Here is a 13,198-nt window from a genome sequence, read left to right on the forward strand (position 1 = left end):
ATGTCAAAAATAATTATGTTACATAACATATGTACAAGGTCCCAAGTTTAAAACATGAAACGTTTTCGTATATTAATATAGTAAATGTGTGCACTTTATCATCTTATCGCGTGATGTATTTTCATCGGTACGACTAAGTGAGCAATACGCTTGATTGTCAAGACCGTGTTAAGAATACTAACATCACAACATAACTACATGCAAGAATATTTTAAAAGCATCAAGAGGCCCCACATGTTATAGAGGCCAATACCAATCATGATTCTTATGTTCTTTTATCAAACCTATGCTTTAAACCATATGTTAGTTTTAAGAACCATTTGAATTACCATAGTCCATTTTAAATATATAAAAATGAGTTTAATATTGAATATATTCATACCTTTAAAACTACCCCTCATCCTCTTGCATCTACGCGTTTGCACCGCATGTCACGCCACCTGCACGAGCCCAGCCTAGATAGGGAGAGAAGCTCAACTTGAGCCTTTTTTAGGGCCTAGCTATAGAGGCCATTTCTCACATGAGGTTCTAGGCCCCAATGGTTGTGCAGGCAACCAAACAACCTCCTTAGGTATCCGCACATGCGAGCAATCTTCCAACTAACCAAACACGCCCTATGCCCTATGCCTCCCAAGCCAATTTATATTATATTGAAAGATGATTCAATATAATTATGCTATTGTTTCCTTATATCTCTCTTGCAATATTTTCGTACCGGAATAGATCCAGTTGATCGGTATTCGGTCCTACTAGTTCTTCCTGCTATGTACTTATGTTTTTTTTAATAATTTGTCTCTTCCCAGTTACAACTAACACCAATTATTGTTATACATTGCATTTTTGCACTAAAGGCAAATACTTTACTGCAGTACGTACAAACCTCCGACTTCTTTTACGGTACAATATATATGCTGGTAGTATAATGTCAATTTAGAAATTTATCACAAAATTTTAAAAATGGTACTTTAGTACTTTCGTGCGCTTAGTCCTTCCATTGTAATGGTTGGTGGCGGCGTACGTGAACTCATGATGGCTAGCAGCGCCTTGCCGTGGTGAAGGATAACAAGAATAAGGAATGGGATTGAGAGGAGAAAATATACAGAATTGCCATCACCAAATACTAGCATGGAAAGATAATTTTACCTGTACATTTACATCAGGAGACAAATTAATTAATCCTAATACCGATTACACTACTACGAGAAAGATTTTTGCGTGCGGTCAAAATCAGTTTTCGCGTGCGAGTGGGTGGCCCGCACGCACCCAGGGGTATGAAAAATCACGATTTTTGGCACCTGCACACGAAAGTCGGATTTTCGCGTGCGGGTGCTTATATCGCCCACACGGAAAAACAAAAATCTGAAAAAATTCAAAAAAGTTGAAAGTCCTAGAATCGGCAGCGCCAACGCCGCTCCCAGCCGCTGCCTCCTCCTCGTCGGCCGACGACGTCGCTCCCGCCCTCGTTGTCATCGTCAGCCGAGGATGCTGCTCCCACCCTCGTCGTCATCAGCGGCTGCCTCCGCGACACCCACCACCCGATCCGTGCTCCCGCCGGCCTCCATGCCGGCCACCGCCCGATCCGCGCTCCCCTCCGGCCGCACCGCCGCCAACGCCCCTCCCCTCCGCCGGATCTAGGAGGGAAGGAAGGGGAGGGGAGGGGAGCTAGATCCCGCGTGGGGGGAGGGCGGCTGCCCGCCGGATCCGTGCGGGGGTTGGCCGCCGCCCGCTGGATCCCGCGCCTCGGCCGCCGCCGCGTGGAGGAGGCCGCCGCGCGCCATCGCCTACACCCACCGCCGCCGCGTTGCCACTGTCGTCGTGCGCAACCATCGCCTATGCCCGCCGCCGCTGTCGGGAGGAGAGGAGAGGAGGGAGGAGTGAGGAGATGAGAGACACCGTGCGGGGGAAGGGGAGTGAGGAGAAAAAGAGATAGAGAGGAGAGGAAAGAAATAGGAGAAGATTTAAAGTGGGAAAGAGGGAAAGAGGGAATGGGTATTTTTATGTGTGGCTCTCTTAATAGGTCCGCACGCGAAAATATGTTCATTTTCGCGTGTGGTCCATTTAAGAGGACCACACGGAAAAATCGAACCGTGTGGTCCTCATAAATGGACCGCAAGCGAAAATGAGCCTATCTTCCCAGACGCGACTAGTTATGGTCCGTCTGCAATATAAAGTCTCTGTACACGAAATCGTTTTTATAGTGTTACTACCCCGTAAAAGTTCTTTAAATTAAAACTACTGGACGGTGCCTAGTAGTATTTTGGGTAAAAAAAAAGAAAAACAAAAAAATCAAAAAAAAAAGTTCTTTAAATTAGACTATGTTCTACTTAGAGAGAAGGTAGAGCACTAGCTAATACTCGGTAACGACCACAGTAACAACACAAATATTAATTTAAGACTAACACATCAAAACTGTGGATCTTTGAGTTCTAGTGTGTTGAAACTTAAGAACATGATTGTCTTATGCAAGAAAGTGAAACAGACCGCCTACACACATACAACAGGTCGTCGGATAAAATACATGTCAGAGTAAACGACAAGCATAAGACAGTATTTGTAAATATTCTGCAACACACTCCTACTAGAATTACGCAATGACCTTATTGAAAATATACACGTATTCTAAAGTTCTGTCACGCATGGAGCGTATTAAAAGAAAAACATGCTTTGTTATTCCAAATTTCTAAGCCTTTTTGGGTGAAGAACATGAGGACGGCGATATGCATGGAAATCACGACAGCTTTCTTTATTTTCCTGTCTTGACAACGAATTCTCAATCATTTGGCCAGACTACTTATAGGTTCATACTAATTACTCCCTCCGTCAAAAAAAACTCAACCTACGAGAGGATTTGATCTCTCCTAGTATAATGAATCTGGACTACCTTTATCTAGAGGGGTCACATCTCCTGCTAGGTTGAGTTATTTTGAGATGGAGGGAGTAAGTACTAACATTACATTTTTTTCTTGCAACATAAAATGAAATAAGTAATTAATAACAAAAATACAGAATCTAATTTTAGCTATTCATTGTTCAATACGTACGTACTTGCCACCAAGTTAAGTAGCGCCATCAAGTTAATTTTCTCTTGTTGCAAATATTAGTACACAAATCAAATAAACATGGCTGCATCACTAAACGAAGAAATAGCACGAACTGGTACAAGATTTGTTAGCTACGAGTCACCCGATCGAACACCGTGTGCGCACACTGCATACGTCGGGCACGGCAACAGACGAGAAAACTGAAGAACGCAGAAAAGGAATTCAGAACAGAGAAAGCAAAGTTTTACTGAGTTTCAGAACTTCGCGAGAGAGAGAGAATTTGTGGGGCAATTTTCTGGTTTCTTTCATTCAAACTGAATTGTAAAACTTACAAATGGAAACTTAGCTACTGCTACTTATACTCCAATAACAGAAAAAAAGGAATCCAAGCTTACAATCGCGTCAACCCACGATTCGGAACTCCTGGATCCAATGCCGTGCAAAACTCACGCCAACTTCGCACTTCTGATGCAGTCACCATCTCTGCAGCTCACCGCATCTCCCATGCATGCATAACAAACTTTGATTTATTTGTTCCAGCCGTTGCAACCGCCATCGCCTAGATCACCTTGGGGCCATAGCTGAAATAACAGTCAACAAACTCCCCCTTAATTCTGCTATGGCCCAAAATCACGAACACCTAGCAGGTGCCGAGCTGTCTCTAATCTTGCTGCTGGCAAACCTTTCGTTAACGCATCCGCCCGCTGCTCCTTAGTCCGGACGAACTCAATTTGAATCTTCCCACTTTCAACACACTCCCGAATGAAATGGTAGCGGGTATCTATGTACTTACTTCTCCCATAAAACACAGGGTTCTTCATGAGTGCAATCGCTAATTGGTTACAGTATACAACTTCACCGGCCTAGGTTCTGCGCCAATAATCTCAATCAACAATCCCCTGAGCCACAGAGCGTGACAAGCTGCCGCAGTGGCTGCCATGAACTTAGCCTCACAGGACGAGAGAGCCACCGTTTTATGCTTTTGTGAACTCCAGGAAATCAAACTATTGTTGAGATAAAATGCCATCCCGCTAGTACTCTGACAATCATCAGTGTTACCAGCCTGATCACTATCTGTGAATCTGGTGATCTCCACTGCACCGTTGCCATCAGCAAACGTGAACCCACAGTTGATAGTACCCTTGAGATACTTGAGGATTTGCTTTACTACCTTGAAATGCATCACAGTCGGTCGCTCCATGAGTCTGCTCACTACACCCACAGCATAGGACAGATCCGGCCGTGTATGCAACAAGTAACGCAGACAACCTATCACTCGCCTGAATTGTGTGGCATCAACTGGACTCCCTTTAGCATCTTTATGCAGCTGTGAACGGTGCTCAATAGGAATTGAGGTGGAATTGCAATGTAACATCCCAAACTGGGTCAGAATCTTCCTTGCATAAGCAGCCTGCTTGATGGCGATCCCATTTGCACCTTGCATTGTATCACTTCAATCCCCAAATAATAAGTGAGAAGTCCAAGATCACTCATATCAAACTCCCCCACCATCTGTTGTTTAAATGTTGTGATCTCGCTTGAGTTTTCTCCTGTCACGATCAAATCATCAACATAAACCCCGACAATTAGTCCGGCATTCCCTGTACCTCTGGTGTAGACAGCTTGCTTTTGTGCACACCGGCTGAACCCAAGCTCCTTCATACTCCAGTCAAGACAAGTGTTCCAGCCCCGAAGTGCCTGTCTCAGGCCGTAGAGAGCCTTGCTCAGTTTGTAAACAAGATGCTCCTTCCCCTGCTTCACAAATCCTTCCGACTGATCAACAAATACCTCTTCCTCTAGATCGCCATTAAGGAATGCCGACTTGACATCGAGATGATGCACCTCCCATCTCCGATTGGCAGCAACTGCGAGAATGGCTTGCACCGTGTCCAGCCACGCAACCGGCGCGAACACTTCATCAAAGTCCACACCTTGCCTCTGAACATAGCCCTTCGCCACCAAACGCGCCTTGTGTTTGATCACCTCGCCGGTAGTGTTTTTCTTCAGCTTGAACACCCGCTTGTGGCGGTGAGTACGGTGCTGTCAGGTGGCACTCGATGCCGGCCTCGGTGCAGACGCTCGTGAACTCGCTGGACAAGAACTCGCCGCCGCGGTCTGTTCGGAGTGTCTTGATGGTTCGGCCTGCCATGTTCTCTGGCAACGGTTTGAATTTCTCGAATGCCGTGAGCGCTTGGTCCTTAGACTTGATCACAAACACCCACATCCAACGAGAAAAATCATCAACGATCAACATAAAGTATCGATTACCGGCCAGTGTTGATGGGGTGATCGGCCCACATAAGTCCATGTGGAGCAGCTCGAGCGGTGTCTCTGCTCGATAATTGGCAATCGCTGGGAACGGCTGCCGGATCGGCTTAGCCACAAAACATGCTTGGCACAATTGATTTGGATGGTGGACTGCGGGCACCCCTGTCGCCATCTCCTTGTCCACCAAATGCTTCAACGCCTAGAAGTTCACGTGCCCGAGCCGGGCATGCCAGAGCCACACCAGGTCGTCGAGAGTCGAGACTGGCCAGCAAACACACAGGGGACGCCAACTTCAGCTCGATGCGATACAACCTGTTCACGGTTCTTCTCACCCTGATCACCAATCGACAGTGATTTTGTCGAACACCTCGAGGTCATCCCCATCCATCATGACTCGGTGGCTAGTTTCGGTGAGTTGCCCCAGACTCACCATGTTGCAGCAGAGGCTGGCAATGTAGTAGACATCGTCGAGTAGCCACTGGTCGCCATTTTTGAATGAGAAAAGGATTGAACCCTTCTCTATTATCTGCACCGATGAGGCATCGCCGAACCTGACTTGCCCCGTCACGGTTTTGTCCAGCTCCCGGAATTTTCGACGATCTCCATTCATGTGATTACTAGCACCATTGTATAGGTACCAGACATCACCGGCGGCGGCGCCATTGCCTGCCAGCATCAGGCGCGGCCATACATGGTCCTCGTGCACGACCAGCCCACAGTGCACGCCTTGACGCGGCGTGTTCTGCACCGCCTCTGTCATGGCGAGCAACAAAGCTGGGCCGGCATCCTTCGTCTACGCAAGATGAGTTTCGGTATTCTTCTTCTTAGGGTGTGGGCACTACGTGGAGTAGTGGCCAAATTCGTCACAATTGAAGCACTTTATGTGGCTCTTGTCATGGCCACCGCCACCAGAGCCGCCGCTACCACCATCAGAGCCACCACTGTTGGAAAAGAGTCCAAACAACGTATTCAATGTGTATTCTTTATTCAATCTGCCTCCAACTTGGGCAATGCTTACATATTTATATACAGGATACAAGAGGGAATTACATCTTTGCCCTACCTAAATCAGATGTAACTTGGCTGGCTGATGGGCCAGCCCTTGGGCAATCGGTAAAATCCCAGGTGACAAAAGCAGTGACGCTTCCCGAGGGTGATGGCTATTATCCGGGTAAAGGCGTGCCCCCGGATAATAGCGGATGCTGCCTGCCCTTGTTAGGATGTCAGAGGTGGTTGGCAGACGCATAGTGCGTATTTATGGTGCCCCACTACGCTCGTGATCCATTTCTCCATGCTTGAGTATTTTGGGCCCCTGGTCGCTCCGGAGCCCTTGATCTGCTTCGGAGCCATTGGTCAGCTCTGGAGCCAGTGACCTGCTCCGGAGTCGTTGATCTGCTCCGGAGCTTATGACAGGCTCCGGGGTGACTGGTCAGCTCCGGAGATGGTGATGTGCTCCAGAGCTCTCGGTTGGCTCCGAAGCCTTTGGTCAGCTTTGACTTCCGGGGTATCGACTGCCTTTGGTCATTCTCCCTTGGTGGACTGCTCCTAGCTGAGTTTCCCTACTGACGGAGGCCAGCTCCATCATCCGGAGCCATTCCCCCAACAACCACCTCCTGAGTTGTTGTTTTGTGCCCCGCCGCGTCTGCCAGCTCTGCGACCCCTGCCACGTCCGCACCCGTCCTGGCCGCGGTTCGCCCCCTCGCCATAGGGCTTATTCTTCTGTGGCGACGAAGTTTCTCTGCCATTTTTCTTGAAGCACGCTTCCCACTCGACCTGAGTGTGCAACACCTAGCCGTAGGCGATCACTCCGCCAACAGCAGCTTTCTTCTTGCACACGCGCTCGTCATACGCCTTTAGATAGCCCACAGCCTCTTCGAACGGTATTTCGTCGATGTCGTAGAATTGCTCGATGACGGCAACAAGACTGATGAATTTCTCCGGGACGATGTCGAACAACTTTTTCACCATATCGACGTTGTTGCACCCAGAGCAGAATTCCGGACCCCCATCGTGGTGATCCTGCCGGCGTACTGGTTCAGCGTCTCCTCGGCTTCCACCACCATACTAGTGATCTCCCTTGAGAGTTTGAAGGCGCGCATTGCGCACCCAGTCCGCCCCGACGAACCTTGTCTTCAGGCAGTCCCACACCTCCTTCGCCGTCCACTTCTTTGCCACCTGCATCAAGAGATCCTCCGGCAGCGACTGAAGAAGATGCGTCTTGGCCTTCTTGTCCTTCTTCGGGTCGACTGCCGCCCCAGCCGCCGGCTCGATCGTCTCCTATACGCCTTGATCCTCCATCATTGCTTGAACCCGTATCATCCAACTAGTGTAGTTTGTTGATGTGAGTTATCGGTAAAGGAAAGCACTTCATCGGGTCCGCCGTTGCCGGAACCAACGCCATAGTGCCAAATCCGCCCTCAACCTGAGAAGCTCTCATACCACTTGTTAGTTACGAGTCAACCGATCGAACATCTTGTGCACACACTGCACATGTCTGGCATAGCAACAGACGAGAAAACTGAAGAACACAGAAAAGGTATTCAGAACAGAGAAAGCAGAGTTTTGCTGAGTTTCAGAACTTCGCGCGAGAGAAAGAATTTGTGGGGAAATTTTCTGGTTTCTTTCATTCAAACTGAATTGTAAAACTTACAAATGGAAACTTAGCTACTGCTACTTATACTCCAATAACAAAAAAAGGAATCCAATGCCACGATCCGGAACTCATGGTTCCAACGCCATGCAAAACTCACGCCCACTTCGCACTTCTGACACAGTCACCATGTCTGCAGCTCGCCGCATCTCCCGTGCATGCATAACAAACTTTGATTTATTCGTTCCAGCCGTTGCAACCGGCATCGCCGGGATCACCTTGGGGCCATAGCTGAAATAACAGTCAACAAAATTGCAGCCTGGTGATGATAGTCAAGCCAAATCCATAAATGAGGGATTCAATTGAGCCATAGCTCAGACTACAATGATCCCAATGCCTTTTATGCCCAAAGAACATTCGCACTAGTAAACAGAATATCATCCATGACTGCATATTGTGGGAGTGGGACCATATATGGCTTGACATAGGGTTGATGGATTTTCTATTTTCTCCCAACAAGATTCGGTTGAGTTGTATTTGAATTCATATGCATATATAAAGCCAGATGCCTAGCTAACATTGTACGTTAGTTAATTTCCAACTAATAATTGATTGTATACCATTAAAGCATGTGGCCAATAAAAAGGCACAAAATAAGAGCTTGGCACAGCTTGTCTGGATGCATGAGCTCTGTCCCAATTTTATTATTTTTACAAATAAATCGACTGAATTTCTAGTTATTTTGAAGAAAGGTTGCATAGTGAAAGAAAGAAATGGGACTAAACCAAGGCCATGAAGTTTATTGCACTGTACGTATTATTGCTTTAGCTACTAGGGGTTTCTCTAGACATGAAGCTCCTACCGTCACTCCAGAACGATACTTCGGGCCACTTAGGACATCAAATTCCTTAAACTGGTATTTAAGCTTATTCCAGTGAGCAACCAACAGATGTATGTGCTGGGTGCAAGCTGAACAGCAATGTCATGGGGGGACAAGGACAACAGTACACAGATGTCATCAATCCTATCCCGGCAGCCGACTTGCTGTGGCGACACAGAAGTGTCGCAAGCAAATACTTGAATTCAAATTATCAGGTTCCTTTGTGCAAAACATCAAAAAAGTTCAGTTTTAACAAGATTCTAATCCAAAGGAGTGAAATTTTAAACGGGAAATGGATGTTTGAAGCTGGGAGTACTGGAAACGAACCGGTTTGCAGGGAAAACCGACCGAAATAAATGAGAAACCAATGATAGTTAAGAGTTTATTATTCTTCCATGCAAATGGGGAAATGCATGGAGGGAAAACGGCAGGGGCGAAGCCAGGATTTATGGTTAGAGGTGTGTGGGCAGGGCGAACAAGTTATAAGTCAGAGTAAGCAATACCGACGATAAAACAAAACATCAAGTGTTCTGCCATAAAAAAGCTTGAATTTAGCTCTTTAGTTGTATCATTGGATATTTGACAGTTTGAGATTTGAGACATCATGCTCAACAGCGAGATGCAATGGGAGGACGGAGAGACATGTGAAGCCGAAGCAATGAATACGAGTTGATTTGCATTGTCTCTTTCTTATTGATTAATTTTCTATATTATGTTTATTGATAATGGACTAATTAACATGCTAATACACTAATTAGTACAACAGGGAGGGGTCAGATATGGGGGGTGTTGGCCCCCTCCAGCACCCCCTGTAGCTGCACCTCTGGAAAACGGTCGGATGTTGTGAAATTAAACTTATGGAGTGGTGAGGAAAAGCCTTAAAGAAATTAGCCTATTATTATATTCATGTATGGAGGATAATCTTATCCTATGTTACTACAAAGTTACAGTACTCTAGTAAATCCTAAAACTGAACATGCAAATATACTACCGGCCTGTTCACTTTGATGTCATTTTCAACCTTACCAAGTTTTAATAAAGTTGCCAAAAAAAGTGGCTACATTTAGTTTGCTGCTAAATTTTAGTAACTATATAAGAAATCCTGCCAAAATTTTAGCAAGTTACCAAAATTTGGTAGTTTTTTTTTCATCAAAGTGAACAGGCCCTACATTATCGGGCCTGTTCACTTTGATGCCATTTTCAACCTTACCAAATTTTGATAAAGTTACCAAAAAAATGGCTATATTGCCAAATTTTGGTAAGGTTTTTTTTTGGCATCAAAGTAAACAGGCCCATCATCTATAATGAATTTTCTCTTATATAATTGTACAGTTGATGTGCCATGATTTTTGGCAGCTCTCGTATGATGTTTTATAATTAATTGAAAGATTTCTTTAAAGGAGTATCTACTAACTTGGAAGACAAACATTCCATGGGATAAATAACTTTTCAAAATCTTTTTGCTAAGTTCAGTAAAATTTAGAAAGTTTGCCCTACATACTGTCCTACCGAGACCCAACAATAAAGGCTGAGTTTGGCACTCCATGTTCCCAACTCACCTCTTTCTTTTTTCGCATGCACGCTTTTTAAACTACTAAACGGTCTATTAGTTCTTCACACACAATGTCCCTTGGATCAGAGATGTTGAACTATCCAGGCAGTGTATGGGCCCCACAGGCACCCACGGTCTATTAGGTATTCACACACTATGTCACTCAGGTCAAAGATATTGAACTATCCAGATTCTGATACCAATTATAAGATCGTAAAGGACATTTCCCACCCCAAAAGGTAGCTAATGAGGTGAGAGGCTCCCTCACTTATATATTAGATCCCTTAACCTTCTACAACCAACATGAGAGTATTCTACAACCATCATAGCGGGTGTTGTAATGACTCATTAGAAAACTCTGGCATTCAGGTCTTTTCATATTTTCTAGCTCACCAGTCACCAGCACGATCATCGAGCAGAGGTGGTTCTTCAGTAGCCCTAGTACTGAACTACTGATTGGCACGTTGCCAACTTGTTTTTCCTTTTGAAAGGAACGTTGTCTCCTTGTCGCCGTGAGCCTGATATGAAATCTTCCGAAGGCAGTGCTACCGACAATCCATATATACTTCAATTGAGAAATGTCAATTGTCAGTTGCCATGCCACGAAGCGCATAGTAGAGAAATGTAGTTGGTGTGGTTGAGCACAAAACTTGACTTACTGATCATCCAATATGTACTAAATCAATATATATATGCGTTAGTTCCTGAGATTTCAACTATTACAAATCAGAAAGGGTTCAATATAAACTCTTGGCACCAAGCTGTTAAGCAGCCGAGGAACCACTTTGTTTGTGGCATAATTTGGCTTATAGTTATTTCATCTGTGCAAGCCAAATTATTTTAGGATAGATGGTGCAATTGTCAGATGATTTGCTTGAAAATGAACTCACTTTACATGTGCACGAATTGCTGTGCAGAGTTTCAAGGTTGATTAATTATATCATGCAACATGCTAGGAGGTGATTATGGAAATCAATGCTTTGTCTCGAGCTGCATGCTTGGGGAGTCGCCAAAATATATTGACGCCTTTTCGTGACCAACACAAGATCACCTAACGATTTGCGGTATAATCAACAGAGTCGCCAAAATCGATAGATCAAAATCGGCTAGCGGAACCGATTTCGAGATTAATTCACTTTCGCGGAATCACACGACTAATTTACAAGCAAATTAGCAAAGAGGATAAATATCGTACTTACGTGACGACGAACGACTAGTTTCCGAGCAAACTAGTAAATGATAACCTCCTCGCTTTCGTGGAGAAGCACGGCCGTTTTTCAACGCAAAACGGCAAAGATCAACCAAATCCTAGGGTTGCTAGAACTCAGCCATAAAAATGAAATAGAAAAGAACTAAAAAGAAAAGAAGATGAATAGTAGATTGATAAAATTGTTCGGGCTCCTGTCAATTGGTTGTCACCGGCGCTTATATATACCGGCAATCACACCAATTTTTGGCATCCTAACTGATCCCATGTAGAAAACAGAAAGTCCTATCGAAAAGGAAACAAACTAAATAAAATCCATCTCCGATACGGCGCCGCTGCATGCGCGAACCATATCCAGCTCTTGCTTGCAACCAGTAAACTACTCCATTGTCTAGTTACATCCCGCCCTGGTTCAGAGAGAATCTTCACCAAGCAGCAGCTCGAGACAAAGCATTGATTTCCATAATCACCACCTAGCATGTTGCATGATATAATTAATCAACCTTGAAACTCTGCACAGCAATTCGTACACATGTAAAGTGAGTTCATTTTCAAGCAAATCATCTGACAATTGCACCATCTATCCTAAAATAATTTGGTTTGCACAGATGAAATAACTATAAGCCAAATTATGCCACAAACACACTTCTCTCTCTTGTTGTGAACATTGGTGTGTGGCACTGTGAGATCATCGACAGTCAGACTGTCAGAGGCATCAGCAGCATCACCAAGGTGTGTTTAGTTCACGGTAAAATTAGAAGTTTGGTTGAAATTGAAATGATGTGACGAAAAAGTTAGAAGTTTGTCTGTATGAAAGTTTTGATATGATGGAAAATTTGAAAGTTTGAAGATTGGAACTAAACTCGGCCCAAACTACATAATTTCTCTACTGTCACAGGGAGATCGTCGACAGTCAGACTGTCAGACGGTCATTGAGTACAAATTTGTTTATGAAACTGATACTGCAAACTAGCTTGTACGTACTATTGCACTAGGTACAGCATCGTGTGCAATCCCTGAAAACAGCACTCAGCTCGCTGGTTAGGTTTGTCTGCAATCTAGACCACACTATCACGGGACATGATGAACCTCGTGGAAACCGAGCGATGCTGTCGAGATAGAGACCGGACAGTAGTTACAGACTGCAAGAATCCTGATGCCTTCCATGCCTCAAGCACAATCCGGGAGGAACTGTCAAATGCATGCCTGAACTCATTGTGTTGACATGTTGTTTCATAAAGGACCGGTCGATAGTGTATTTCATTTTTCACCACCAATTCCCTTGTAGTTTATATAGCTAGCTAGATGGCCAACTAACATGATACATATTTAGTTATTTTTGTTATTTTACAGTCCTTAATTAGAAATTATCAGAAGGTGGCATATTTTTTAATATTTACACTAAATTCTTTCTTGCCTATCACTATCTTTGAAGGATCGTAAAATTTCTCAGTTCATGCCAACTAATTTTTATTGCGTAAAGTCCAGTTACTTTCCTGTTACAGCTAAGTTACCATATTCCACTTCTTGCACTACTGGAGAATGCCTCTTCTCTCCTGGTTCACACCCCCCTGTAGTCCCGGGTTACAAACCGGGAGAAGGAATCCAGGACTAAAGATAGCGATCTTTAGTCCCGGTTTAAATACCTGGGAGTAGAGAT

Source organism: Oryza sativa, chromosome 6 (assembly GCF_034140825.1).
Source record: "Oryza sativa Japonica Group chromosome 6, ASM3414082v1".
NCBI classification, from domain to species: Eukaryota; Viridiplantae; Streptophyta; class Magnoliopsida; order Poales; family Poaceae; genus Oryza; species Oryza sativa.